At 46.7% G+C, this 12,046-nt stretch overlaps 1 protein-coding gene across 7 annotated transcripts in view; it reads left to right on the top strand.

The window, feature by feature from the left end:
• The first annotated feature begins 38 nt into the window (after positions 1-38).
• The window catches only part of ZNF704 (zinc finger protein 704), a 140,761-nt gene continuing 128,753 nt past the window's right edge, over positions 39-12,046 (top strand). For 6 of the 7 annotated variants that reach the window (XR_002125107.1, XR_002125105.1, XR_002125106.1 and 3 more), the window contains exon 1: positions 39-194. The gene's annotated coding sequence lies outside the window, so the exon portion shown is untranslated. Of the gene's footprint in view, positions 195-1,563; positions 1,899-2,754; positions 2,863-12,046 lie in introns of those variants that run through there. The other variant, XM_019651960.1, reaches the window with a different exon arrangement.

Here is a 12,046-nt window from a genome sequence, read left to right as displayed (position 1 = left end):
ATCAACCATGTTGGCCCTGTGATTTCAGACTTCCCCCCCCCGAGGACGCCGGAGTGGCCCCCTTTTCCCCGGCTTTGAGGGCGAGTCGAGCTTCTTGCAGCCCGCGAGCAGCCTCGCCTGTCAATCTCTCAGCCTGTGTTTCCTCCAAGAACAATTGTTGATGAGTTTCCATCGCGGGCGCCGAGAGGGAACCGGTAAGCCCGGTGCAGCGAAAGCCAAAAGCCCTCGCTTTCGGCATGCATGTTGCTGGCAGCTTTTCGCAGCGCCTCCTGCCCTCCCTGTTTTAAACTCGACATTGTGTATGTAGCATTTTTGGCTTTTTTCCCCTCCTCAAAATTGCAAAGGAGGAAATGGGGGTAATGGAGGGGGGTGGGGGGGTGGCGGCGGATTTAGCATTGAAAATGGATGTGAGTTTCTGCTGAGGGTTCTAGCGTAGTCTCTGTGCACCGAAACGCGGAGAGATCGTTGCATTTGTGTGTCTCTTCAGGAGATAAGGGGTTTATTATTACACAACTGACTGGCTGGGCTTCCAGGCATGCGATTGGACAAGGCAAACCACGCCGAGGTCCATGCACAGTGTGTGTTGCTAAGAAGTTTTGAGGGCAGCAAGTGGTAAGGATGGAGTGAGCGGTTTTCCTCAAGAGTGGCTCTGAAAGTCAACTGCATAAGTGTTTCCCAGAGTTTTCAGAAGACATTGGCATATCAGGAAGGAAAAAAAAAAAGCGTAAACCAGCGAGCTGAATAGAGAGAGACTGTTTTTTTCTTTTTTGATTTTGTGGGGGCATGCATGACAGCTCCTCAAAACATGAAATTGTACTTTTAAAGAAACGTCGAAAACACCAGCATTTAGAAAAGCCCCAGAGTAGGCACAGATCACAGATTTCTCTCCTAGACCACCCTGGAAGTGGTGTGCTCTGGGAGGGAGAAATTTCCAGCAAGTCGTCATTCGGGATGATAGGTTCTGACAGTTGCTGTTGGAATCCAGACCATGACCACACTCATTACCATGGCCTGTTAAAAAGCCTGCATTGTGTGGCAGCGGGACAGAGCTGGGTTTGGAATTAAGTCATATGGCATCGATGACATTGAGGAACAAGAGTAAGTGACTCCTTAAGCATTTTTGTCCAGAGATACTGAAAATATGTCATGTGGTTTGAACAGTGGTTGCACGGTTTGTGATAGAAAAATTAATTGTAATTTATGCTCTGTGATCAAACAACCCCAGTGTAGGGAGGGGGGGACATCAACTCTATAAAAACATCATAACTCGGGTGTGATCATTCACATTATCAAAAAACGTTTTTCCCACCTCCTAACAAACTTCTGTTCAGTTCTTTCAAAATGGGCTTCATTTCATAATGCTTTAGTTTTTTTCCCTGCAACTTTTCAAGAATGTGTATATTGAGTGGTTTGAGGTATAATTTGTATAATTTTTTTACTGCTTTTAAGCCATCTTGACACTGCATCTGAAGAGATTTTTCTAATGGGATATAACAGGATCATTTTATTCTAATGCACATAAAAATGTCAACATCTTATATTTATATTTATGCATTCATTTCTTCAAATATTTATTGAGTACCTACTGTGTGCCGGGTGCTATTCTAGAACACAGCAGCGCACATCTTCCAGATGCTTGCATCTGGTGCGAGGAGTCAGAGCCACCACCAGCCAAACAAACAAATAAGTAAGCATGGTGCTTTGTGATTGTGATGTACGCTATGAGGGAAATAGTGGTATCTCAGAGTCTAGGAGGAAGAAGTGTAAGCTGTTACGGGGAAGGCCTCCCTAGGAAGGGGCATTTGACCTGAGATCTGAGACATGCAGCTTGAGAAGAAGATCTTTCCGGGAAGAAGGAATAACAACTGCAAAAGTCTTGATGTGGGAAGGAGGAAAAGGTGAGTGTGTCTGGAATGTGGTAGGTAGGAGACAGGCCAGGGAGGCAGGTGGGGGCCAGCAGCACAGAGCCTGGGGGGCCTTGAGAAGGTAGAGTGCGCAGACGCTGGAAAGTTTGCAGCAGTAAAGGCATACGAGGTGATTTGTGTCTCTAAGGAGGCCATGCCGTGCGGCGTGTAGAGGGCAGCAGGGAGGCCCGTGAGGTGGCTGTTTCTGTAGGTCAAGTGAGAGGTGAGGGCAGTTTGCTCTCCGTGGACAGGCGCTGAGTCAGAGAGGAGGGGACCCCTTCAGGGTCTGTTGTGAAGACCGACCTGCGAGAACTTGCTGGTGGCGTAGCCGATGGGGCTGAAGGAAAGAGAGAACCCAGAACGGGGCCCCGGTGTCAAGGTTGCTTAGGTGTGCGGTTTGCTAAGATTGGGGAAAGCGGGAGAACAACAGACTAGCATGAGGGAAGAACCCAGCGTTCTGTTCTGGACATGTTAAGTCTGAGGTGACGTTTAGACAGCCAAGTGCAAACTGCCATTAGGCAGATGGCTGTAGGATGTGGAGCCGAGGGGAGAGACCAGGGCTAGAGGGAAAGATTGGGGTGTCACCAGCATGTTTAAATGACCAGATGTCATTTAAAGCTGGGGCTAGAGAGAGAGTGCAGTAGGCTAAGGCAGGGGAGCCTTGGGCCAGACCTCTGGGTAAGAGGTTTGGGTGTAGGAGGAGCAGGCAGAAAGATGAATGACAGAAAACATGCAAATGTAAAATCTGGCCAGCCAAGAGAAGAAATAGTTCTTAGAGCGGGGCCTGCTGAGTGGCGTGGAATACTCCAGAGATACTGAATAAGATAAAGGCGGAGATGTGTTCACTCAGATTCGATGGTGTGGAACTTGTTGGTGTCCTTGACAAAAGAATATGAAGTCCGTGACGTGACCAGAGTGGGCTGAGCAGGAACCGGGAGGCGAGGACGCAGTGAGACAGGTGGAAACCTCTCTTAACACATGTTGTTGGAAAAGAGAGCAGAGAGTGGGGGAGCACGTGGAGGGCATATGGTCTAGGCTTTTTCAAGACAGGGTACAGGAGACTCTCATGCAGTGACTGCAGCATGATGGGAATTACCTGGTAGAAGGTGAGCGTGTTCCTTTTCTATTGCGGTATAACAAATGACTGCAAAGTTTTCAGCTTGCAACAGCTCTCACAGTGTCTGTGGGTGAGGAGCCCAGCTTCATCTTCCCAGGGTCTGTGCTGAGTGTCCCAGGTTGCAGCCAAGGCGTTGGGTGGGCTGTGTTCTCATAAGGAGGTTGGACTGGGGAAGAACTCACTCCTGAGCTCGCGCAGGTCGTTAGCAGAATTCACTCCCTTGCATTTGTGGGTCTGAGGGTCCCAGCGTCTTGCTGGCTGCCACCTAGAGGCTGCCTTCAGCTCCTAGGGACCCTTGCCCCACCCCACTTCCACTTCACACAGTGCTTTGTCACGTGGGCTTCCTCAACGTGGCCTCTTACTTCATCAGGCCAGCAAGGAGGATCTTAGCACCTGTCTGCTAGGGAGCTAGAGTCTCCCATAATGCCCTGGAATTACAGGGGCAATAGTACTCTATTATCTTTGCCATTTTCTGTCAGTTAGAGGTGAGTCCTCGGTTCCACCCACACTTAAGGGGAGGTGATATGCAAGGGCACGGATGCCAGAAGTTGAAGATCATTGGGGGTCACCTCAGGGAGGAACCAGAAATGCAGACAGAAGAGAGATGAGTGCGGAAGGACAGTCCTTGGAAAATCTATAGAGGAGGGACCTGGACCCCAAGGACAGGGTTTGGCCTCTGATAGAAGCAAGACCCTTCTCCCATTGAATTAGACAGAAGGTGGACACAGTGAGCCCAGGGGTGGGTAGTTGTATAGGGACGATGGTCACATGAGGGTTTCTGTTTTCCCTGTGTAGCAGGAGGGAAGCTCGTCAGCTGAGGGTGAAGGAGGTTTAGAATAAGAACTGGGGGCACGACATGGTGCTGTGAGACAGCAGGAGAGCACACAACCTAGGGAGATCAGGTACAGTGCCAGACAGCATCAGGGGCCCACCTGGTGTCCGTGGTTCTGGGTATGCGATTCCCCGACTTCTTTTCATTGGCTCATGCACAGAGTAATAATAATAATGTTAATAATAATAATAATAAAAGGAATCCAAGCTAACATTTATTGGGTGCGTTCTATGGTCAGCACAAGTCTAAGTGTAGAGTCTCATTTAAACTTCATCACACACGCACGAATCATTCGGACTTATCATCATCCTCGCTTTCCAGAAGCGACGAGCCGTTTACTTAAAAGACACACAGGTGTTAAGTGGCAGATCAGGGGCGTAAGCCCTGGGCAGACAAACGCGCTTGTGCCTTACCCTACACTGTCTCTTGTAGACAAAGCAGACAGCTGAATTGAGCAGGGATGGGCTTTCGCCAGGAGGGCGAGCCGTGGGGAGAAAGGGAGCAACATATGACTGAGGGAGCTGGCATGGCTGTGACTAGAGTGATGGACATGAGCTCTAAGAAACGGGGGTTGGTGAAAAAGTCATGGCTCAGTAGATGGGAGAAAACAAAGGGCAAGCCAATAGAAATCAATAAAAGAATGGGCGTGAAATGCAGGACAGTTTAGGTTCCAAGCTAATGTTATCACAAATGAATGTTTGCTGACGGCTTATGAGCCAGGAACTGTACTAAATGGTTTCTATGAAGCAGGGTCTCATGAGATAGTGTGACTTGGGAATCAGCCTGTCCCCATCGTCCGACTGAGGACACGGACGTAGAAGTGAACAGCACGCCTATGGCAGTGTGGACACAAGTGGGGGCGTGGCCACATCCACAGCCTAGACTGGACTCCTTGGACTCTTCCTGTATTTACTTGGGATTAGCGTGCCCTTCTGTTTCCAGGAGGATTTGGGATTGCTGAGGGCATAAAGGAATACATGCTGCTAAGTATCCGTGATGTATTGCCTGATTTCCTATAACGAACACTAATTCAGGCTTCAAATGAGAGAACAAGAGGAACTTTGTATTATGTCATTTTCAATTTCTGATATAAGAAAACTTACACATTTAACTTCAGTGGTAAGATTCCCCCCTCCCCCCCCCCCAAAAAAAAAGAACAGCTAACCTACTGGCCCCTTTGTAAGAAACACCAAGCAAGCACCGTAAGCAGTAGCTTCAACCCGAGTTTAATGAAGACAGACACAAGGACACTGTCAAACGGAGGAGGGATGCTATAATGTTTGTCACTCAGCGGAGACCACACGGCGGGGGGCTCAGATAATAAGGCACAGGGCTGTGCTTTGTGATGCTGTGGATTCGTTCAGGGCCCAGAACCAGAGACTCTGAAGGGATTGATAGTTCACTGGTAGAGTACGTTTAGGAAAAACCTGGACGTGAGCGACTGCTAGGAGGTCTATCAAGATTTCATCTAGCGAAAAACCCGGGAGAAAGGCTTTTACATGAGGTGATGTATGTCCGAGCTGCCACTTGCAGTGCTCAGTAGATACGAATCGTTTGGAATCTGCCTCCTGGGCGCCAGCTCTTCGGGGACAGCTGACACAGCTATTAGTCTATCTCTTGAATATCAGATGACGGTAAAAAGCCTTTGGCAGGGACTGTGTAGCAAACACTGACTTCCAATTTGCTAACAAGCATGTGTCTTGCAAATGGTCTCTGTGTTGGCTGCAGCGAAAGGCATGTGCTGAAGATACCGCACAAAGTTGTCATTCACTGCTGACGTTGGAAGGGAAGCAGAGATTATCTCGTAACCAGACACCCCCATTTGACCACTGAGGACAAGGAGGCCAGGAAAATGAAATGCCTGTCCATCTGGGGCTGGTTGGCAAGGCAGGTGGGGCCGGGGTTAGGGCCCTGGGCTGCCAACCCCGAGTTCCTGCCTTCCTTACCGGGTTCGTTCCTTGTGCCTGGCATCATCCCCTAGGGTTGCAGATAGAAAAATCACCATTTTCTCAAGCGATCTACCACTCACTGCTATTCAACTTCTGTTTGTGGAAAGTTCTTCCTTGGTGAAGTGCCTCAGGTCGAGGGGCTCACAAGTGGCTTTGGCAGGATGGGTAGGACCCCCTGTGAATCCTGCCTGGGCCAGGCCCCCCGCCCCATGCACTTGCCATGGGATGTGTGTACTCACTCAGAGGAGGACAATGGGAGACGGGCCCCATCTCGTGGAGAGTGGACTGCCCAGAGCCCCTGGTGTGTGCCTTCTGGCGAACCAGCCTGGAAGACGTGACGTGTACTCAGTCCTGCATGAGGCCCTCTCATCCTTCACCAAAATGTTACTACTAGTTGACCACGGAGTGCCCGGTAACACAAGCATTGGAAAAAAGAGGAGAAAGAGCTTTAAGTCTAGCCCTCCCCCGGAGGCAGCGATCGTCATGTGTGTGCACTTGACCACTTAAAAGGCCAGGACCCCATTCGTTATTAAACCCGTAGCCATCAGATCCTGTGTCCTCCACCCCCAGGGAGGATGGGGGGCTGCGGGGAGGAAAGGCACCCTCTCTCTCCCCGGAGTATCAGTAGTAACTTCCGATCTGCATGGAAAGACCAGTATCGTCCCAGTGACTTGAAAGAATCTCCGCTTAAGTCAAGGAAACGTGACCTCTTACTTGTCCCGTGCCATCTCATATGAAGGTCATGCCTGGTTCCCATTAGCCATTCTGATAGATTTGAGAAAACTTGGAGACCCTCATCACCAGCCTTCTGGCCTGGCCACATCTGAGTCGTCAAAGTCAGGATGGTCGTCTGTGGTTTTGCCGCCCACGTTCCTGTCCACGGTTCCGTAAGCAGGTGTGTAACGCGGGCTGCTGCGTGCCACGCTTCTGAGGCCCCGTGGGAAATAACAGTGACAAGGCTTCCTGCCACTTTCAGGGAGCCCACATCCGAACAAAGCCCTGCCATGTTGTCTAGGTAGAGGTTCAGGGCCTCCTTTTCTGTTTATCCCTACGAGCAAGCTTAGCTCTGCCGAGAGACCTTACTTGGCTGCCACAATTTGGGTGGAATTTTGATATGTACCCTAAAACATCTGTGGCCCAACAGTCTGCATGGGGAAGAGTCTGTGGTTGGGCCAGGAGGTGATTCCTGAGTGGCTGATCAAGGGTGAGTTTAGGTCCCTGAATTTGGCAAATGACCTTAGTGGCTGTCATTTGCTGGATGGAATGGAACAGAATTAAGAGTGACTGAATCTTTACACTTGGTTGAAGATACTGTTTTGGAAAATCCAGTGTTGCCGTTAGACGTACGTAGGGCAAACAGGCTTGACTCCCGAGTTTTGAAGGAGAGTCTGTGGCTTTAGGGCAAGAACCTTGCAGCAACATGCAAAAGGGGTGAGTTCATCTCACAGAAGGCCGCGGGGCCTCGAGGTGCCCAGGGCTGAAGGGGACGGCCGCTGTCTCCCAGCATGTTGTCTCCATGTGCCCCGGCAGTCACCATGACACACATGCTCTCCTTATGTTCTCGTCCTAACGGAAGGTTAAGGGAAAGTGAAATCTCTCTGATTTCGGACTAATCGGGCAGGGGTAGTCAGAATTAGTGAGTGTCAAAAGTGCTCCGGCATTTTAAATTCAATCTAAGTGTTTAAAAGGCGACGTGCCTTGTAACACCATGTTACCCACAGACAGGATGACTTCAGTTCATTAACATGACCTTCATGGTGGTCTCGTTAGTAAGATGGAGAGAGCAGGCTTGAGTCAAAGCAGGTGATTCTACTGGCTGCCCCCAGCCCAGTGTCACCTCTGTGTAGATCAAGCAGCAATCAAGTAACGCCGGCTCTGGGTTCAAATGCTGGCTTCTCCACCTGCTGGTCATGTGGCCTTTCCTTAATACCTCTCTGCCAATTCAGTGTTGTCAAATACAACTGGGGCAATATTGTCCGTCTTCATCTATTATTGAATATGGCCCAGAGACCTCCAGGAATTAGACATGGATGACAATTTATTTCCGTTACGGTTTCAGAAAGGGGTCTTTCGTAACACTTTGTTGCAGGGTCCAAAATGCCACAGTCATTGTAACTGTGACAACCTCCTCTGCGTCCCATGCTACCACGGTGTTTCCGAGAGCCACTTCCTGCAGTGACCCCACTCATCTGAACCCTGTGGTGTCCCATCATGTGTGGGGTGCTTGAATCTCTCCTCTGCAGCTCAGGAAGCTGTGAGTCATTCATCTCCTGATGCAAAAAAAGGACAGGGACTTTCTATCTCTTGGGTTCATCAGTCTGTTCAGATCTACACCCCTCACATTGGGGAAAAGCTGGCTACCACCCAAAGGGGCAGGAAAAGGCTTACCACACGTGTTGGATTAGTGTTGCTGAAAGCTGTAGTGCAAACACGGTGACGTCACCTTCCACCCTTCCGCTGCTGCGTGTGGCTGAGACTGTCTGAGAAGGGCTGGTCCTTCCCTTTATCCCCTGCTTTGGTGCAAGGACCTGCTGTGCTTTTGTTTGGTGAAGAAGTCATTCTTTATTCTTTGTGTAGGTGGGGATAGGTCCGCAAAATTACCTCTAACTCTTGTACCTACCTGTTTCTACTACCGGGGGCACATCAGAAGGGCAGGTGGGGACTCTGGCTAAAAACTTGGGGGGATTCCCGTTAAGAACAGAGATACAGATTTTTTTTTAAGTTATAAAATATTTTAAATATACAGAGGAAATTGGAAGTGTAGTACAAGTCCATGTACCTAAAAAGAAGTTATTGATCATAGATGCCCGGGGCCTTTCCAGTTTCTAAGGAGGTGAAGATAGATTGTAGCATTTACATATCTATTGAACTACGGAGGCTTTTTTTTTTTCCTAGACCATCTTTCCCTTGGGATACATTTTGGGAAATACTGGTTTATAATTATTTTTCTAAATGAGAAATCCATGGATAAGTGGCTTGTCCTTGGGATAAATAATGAAACTGCATTATTAAAGAAATACATTGTCACTCGCTCAGCAAAAGGTTAAAATGTTGTTAGTGGGTCATGTAGGTTTTGAAATATTTTTCCTCCTAAGCTGATAATTTCTTCAGTATCAAATTTCATTTTCAAAAAAAGAAGTATTTCATGTGGTAAATTTTCACTTGTATATCTGTGAATACCATCCTCATGTGAGAAATTTGAAAACTGGTGGCGAACACAGTTTTTCTTGGTAGATCAGGCCCCTCGATGGGTCTTGTGGGGGAGAAAGGGAGAGATGAGAATCCGATCATAGCAAAATTAAACAGTGCCCAGGGAGCAGCAAATCACAGGGGTTTATCCCCAGGAAAGTGTATTTAATAATAGGTTTTCCACATTCTGAAAGGAAAAAGATTGAAAATATCAGAGTAGTCTAAATGAAAAAAGCATATAAATTCACTCGGGTATTGGGATTGGCACATTTGCTGTCAACATTAGTGTGGCTATTGCAAATAAAGGGGTTCAGCATTTGTGAACCCCTTATGCTTGTGTAAGGACCCTTTATTGGATATTGTTCAATGTGCGTTTCAGCGTTAACCCAACATTGAATGCATTAGAATTTAGACAGGGCCCTCATAGCTAACTTCAGTTGATCCTCTTGGTAACCTTGGGTGGTGGGTATTATTATCTCCATTTTACAGATGTGGCAAATAAGTCCTAGCTAAGAATGGGGCAGTTTCTGTAAAAACTGTGCCCACTCTGTACCAGCCACGTAGCTGGATGCAGACAGCATACTATTGACCAAGGAAGACATGGTGTTCCTGGGACAGTCAAATGAGTGGGCGAAATAGCCAAACAGATACACAATTACAATATAAAATGACGCTGACGGAAAGTGAAGGTATAGGACTCATTCCAGTCTTCAGTCTCGAGCCTGGCAGCGGTTGATGATTTGCTAAGCTGCAAAGCCAGTCTAAGCACATATTTACTGCCTCCAGTTCTGCCCCTCAAACTCCCCCACCCCCACCCTTGCACAACTTTTTTTTTTTTTTTCTTCTTCTGTTGATCTAAGCAAAGGGAGTGGCATTTTAAACTGAAACTTACTGGCTAGGATAAAGTCGTAAATGATATTCGTGCTTTTAGTTTACTACGAAGAGAGATGGCAATCCTATTTTAAAGTTGCTGTCTTTAAAAAAACGCCTTGTTTTAAAATTAGTTGTTCAGACTATGCTATTGATATCAAGTTTAGAGAAACTATAGGCAAGTTTCTCTAATTATATTCTCTTGCCGTGTGGTGCCAAATGAGTTGGAAAAGAGTGCTCTGCTCAGGCAGTCCCTCTGAGCTTTGCTTTGCTAAGTATTTTTGGTGTATCCTTTTAAAAAAAAAAAAGTTGGCACAATTGACAGGAAGGCACTGGGGAGTAGAAATAGAGAAAAATATAGGACTTGGAGCATATCAGTTGGGAGAGAAGACTTTTCTTTTATGTACCGGGAAATAAAAGCTTCTGTCCTCCTTTTTACCCTTAGATTTGTAACAGCAAAACATTGATTGTGTCTTGTGTCCTTGGAGTCACGTACGTATCTCTTGTATTTCTTATAATACCCTTACCAGCCATTATAATTTCAATTTAATTATGAGGGAGCCGTGGCCAGAGGCCACATGACTGTTTGAAGATGACTGAATAAATGGCTTCGAATCCTTTCTTTCTGATTCCCTCTGACATTAGTGGAACTAGTACCCCTAACAAAAATACTTGGGTAGAAGTGGGTGCTCAGCAAGTGTTTACGTGAATAGAAAATGAAAGCCTAAGCGTGTCGTTGGACAAACACCCTCATTTCCGTCGATCACCTTTCTTCTCTGTATCTCACCTATCACCAGGTTTCATTTATTTGCCTCGGATTTGCTTACATTTGCAGTAGAACTGTGGGGCAAACATCAGTCTGTACCCTTTATTTTTTCTGAGTTTATATTATTTTTAAGTTAGCCTATATAATTATTCCCTTAATATTTTCCCACACGCATCTTCAACTAGATTTCTAGCTGCTTGAAGCTATCTTTATCATTTTAATCCCCCAGTATGGGATGGAGCAGAAGTAGTGATTGCTTATTTTATTATTTGTGTTAAGGATTATGGCATGGTGGAAAATTCAGAGCCCGGAGTTTTATTTTTGATCTAGCTCTTTATTAGTAGTGTAATCTTGAGTAAATTACTGCTTCTCCCTTTGTTCACCTGTGAAATGGGGGTAATTAGACTATGTGTCTATTTCTTTTTTACCTTTTCTTTTCTTAGCTTTGAGAAAAAAATCTTTAAAAGATCATTGTCAGTTCACCTGCAGTTGTAAGAAAATACACAGAACGATCCCGTATATCCTTGGCCTTGGTACCTCATTGCTTAACAATATCACACCCAGGAAACTGACACTGACAGCCCACTGACCTCATTCAGACTTGACCAGTTTTAGATGAACCTGCGCGTGTGCAGTCTTGTCCCATGTGTAGATCATGTGATCAATGGCACAGTGGAGATAACAGCGGTCCCATCACAAGGATACCCCGATGCTTCCCTTTTATAGCCAAAGCGTCCCCTTCCCCACCTCTGCACACCTAACCCCCAGCAACCACTAATCTCTCAATTCCTTTACACAGAATCCTCTATGTAGATTCAAGACTTGAGTGTGTGTGTGTCAGTGTCTGTATGCACTGAAGTCTCCGTATTGGGTCACTCAAGCCCTTTAGTTCATATCCTCCAAGATAAAATAGCAATTCTATTTTAAAGTGTCTGCTTAGGAAGTGAATAGTTGCTGCTGGAAGCTACCTGTGAGTTTCTCTCAAGAGCAACAAATAAAAAACACGAGTGGAGAGTGTGTAAGTCATTCGTCAGTGACTCGAATGCATCCGTGATATCAGCATGGCCTGGGGTTACCTTGGGAGGGTGACAGTCTCAGCAAAACCAAAGGCCAGTTTGCTCCCACGTGATTGATTCATGGGCAGCCCCCCTGATAAGACTCCATGGGAACTTTGTGGCCCATCTTCCAAAATCTTGACCATTCCACCTGACACCCAGCAGTACAGAAGACAAAAATGTAGCTTTGCTGTATTTATTATTATTATTATTATTATTACTACTACTAGAAATGAAGAATGCCATATAGTTCTTGATATAGCAGAGGATAGGGGCTTACCCATTTGATGTCGCAATTTTTATTAAGATCTTTTAAGATGAAAGCACACCCTTCCCTACCCCCTGAGGATAAAAGTGTCAACTT

This window comes from Hipposideros armiger, unplaced genomic scaffold (assembly GCF_001890085.2).
Source record: "Hipposideros armiger isolate ML-2016 unplaced genomic scaffold, ASM189008v1 scaffold_170, whole genome shotgun sequence".
Classification (NCBI taxonomy): Eukaryota; Metazoa; Chordata; class Mammalia; order Chiroptera; family Hipposideridae; genus Hipposideros; species Hipposideros armiger.
This window is presented reverse-complemented; position numbering and strand designations above follow the sequence as displayed.